Raw genomic sequence first — 2,782 nt, forward strand, 5'->3', positions numbered from 1 at the left:
GCGTAGCTCTTTTGTCGACTCTGAGCGGTTTTCAACCGTTGTTGAATTTGGATGATTTTCTCTGTAGTTTCTTGGATTATCTCTGGACCCGTAATCTGTCTATCCCCCAATTCATTCCAACAAATTGGAGATCTGCATTTTCTACTATAAAGTGCTTCGAACGGTGCCATTTTGATACTCGAGTGGTAACTGTTGTTGTAGGAAAATTCTGCTAATAGTAGATGTCGATCCCAACCGTTTCTAAAATCAATAACACATGCTCGTAGCATGTCTTCAAGAGTCTGTATCGTCCTTTCGCTCTGCCCATCGGTTTGTGGATGATAGGCAGTACTCATGTCTAGACGAGTTCCCAATGCTTGTTGTAATGTCTGCCAAAACCTTGAAACAAATCTGCCATCCCTATCAGAGATAATAGAGATTGGTATTCCATGTCTGGAGATGACTTCCTTCAAATACAGTCGTGCTAACTTCTCCATTTTGTCATCTTCTCTTATTGGCAGGAAGTGTGCTGATTTGGTGAGACGATCAACTATTACCCAAATAGTATCAAAACCACTTGCAGTCCTTGGCAATTTAGTGATGAAATCCATTGTAATTATTACCCATTTCCATTCCGGGATTTAGGGTTGTTGAAGTAGACCTGATGGTTTCTAATGCTCAGCTTTGACCTTAGAACCCGTCAAACATTCTCCTACGTATTTAGCTACATCAGCTTTCATACCTGGCCACCAAAAATGTTTTTTGAGATCTTTGTACATCTTCCCCGTTCCAGGATGTATTGAGTATCTGGTTTTATGAGCTTCTCTGAAAGGATCCGAAACTAATCATCCGGACGATGTCCATATTGATTACAAACGAATTACAACAGTTGATAACATCGCGAGGTACTTGACCTCTATATGATACATTTTACAAACGTTGCATTTATTCTTAAAAGGCAATCTATCTTTACATAAAAAAATTAATAAACTCGTCAAACATTTCTCGATATCCAAATGACCTAAACTGTCATTTACTTAATAAATGTCTTTAATGATCTTCAATGACTCGAATGCAACGTTCTTGTATCATGGCTTAAATGGTCCCAACTAGTATCCTTAATATGAGCTAACGCACAGCGGAAGTCTTAATTCATACCTGAGAATAACATGCTTTAAAACGTCAACATAAAGTTGGTGAGATATATAGGTTTGATGCTAGCAGCGATATAACGATGGACCACAAGATTTCATATATAAACATTTTAATAAAAATATTCTAAGTGGTTGAGCACTTGGTAACCATACTTAACAATTAATCACGTCGCATATTCCCTTTAATATGAAATCTTACTACACTGTACCAAGTGTAGTCACGAAACGAAGTACTGTGCAACCGTTGAATACTGGTCGTCCAGTCCGGTTGGGGTTGTCAGGCCCGATAGATCTATCAACAGGATTCGCGTTTACAATACCGCTGTAAATATTAGTTACCAAGCTACAGGGAAGTATGCCAGTGGTACAACTCAACGTAGAATATATTTTTCAGTTACTTGTGTCCATAATGTAAAACATAAAATACATGTATTCTCATCCCGAAATATTTAGAGTTTAAAAGTGGGACTATATACTCACTGTTGTCTCGAAGATATATATATTTTTGACTTGGTCTTCCGGTTGATATCACGAACCTATCCATATATAATATATCAATATATTTTCATTTTAAACAAACATCTCGTATATATATTTATAATACTTTTAATACTTTGAATAATTCCTTAGTCCGTAGTTAGCGTTTCGATGTTAGTAATTCAATTTTAATGGTTCATTTTTAGATGTTTAATATACCCGCAATAAATAAACCCCCAACGAAATAAATAAAACTCCCATAAAACCCCATCGTATATGTGTTGGTCGAGATTAATCTTGACCCATGGTACCGGTGTTGTCAAATGACGTGTTGCGTACATAAAGTACCGGTGTTGTCAAATGACGTGTTGCGTACAATCATGGGATCTTATGATTAATCTTCTCGTGTTGTTTACGGGTGATCCTGAACCATATGAAATTGAATTATGAGTACATATATATAAAATATCATGTTATCTTAGAAATATGTGATTTATATCTTTTTTTTCCAATTGATCCCGTAGTTGAAATGATCTAGGATAACCAATTTTGTTTCGGTCATAGTTTCTTCGTTACAAGTCCGTTTTCGTTGATTCAAATTGCCATCTTCTTGGATCGAGTTCTTCTTTAAGACTATGAACTGTAAATACCTTGGTTTGTATTCAAAATCATACGGCATAAGTGAAACATTAGTGAAACATATGAAGTTAAACATTTTGTTACAAAAAAAAAATCATTTAATGACCATTTTTCTAAAAATACTTATACTTTGAAAAACCAAGTTTTACCTTATTAAATTAGCATATATTTAAGTTATATTACAGGTCTTGAAGTATTTTAAAAGTTAAGTTAGAAGGATCTATTTAGTTTGCAAACAAGTTTGAAAACATTCAAACTATGTTCTTGTTGTTAAACTTTTGTACCACAAAATAAGATAGCTATATATATATATGAATCGAACAAGGTTATGAACATAGATTCTACCTCAAGTTCCTTGGATAAGTTTGCTGTAAAAGAGGAGTAAGAAGCTAGAATCAAAAGGGTGATAGAAGTGGATGAAAGATTGGAAGTAAGTTGGTGTTCTTGGAAGGTTTTCTTGAAGTGTTTTTGTATGGTTTTCTTATGGTGTTTATGTAAGGTTTTTGAAGCTAGATCTTCTTAGAACTTTACTG

Source organism: Rutidosis leptorrhynchoides, chromosome 4 (genome assembly GCF_046630445.1).
Source record: "Rutidosis leptorrhynchoides isolate AG116_Rl617_1_P2 chromosome 4, CSIRO_AGI_Rlap_v1, whole genome shotgun sequence".
Taxonomy (NCBI): Eukaryota; Viridiplantae; Streptophyta; class Magnoliopsida; order Asterales; family Asteraceae; genus Rutidosis; species Rutidosis leptorrhynchoides.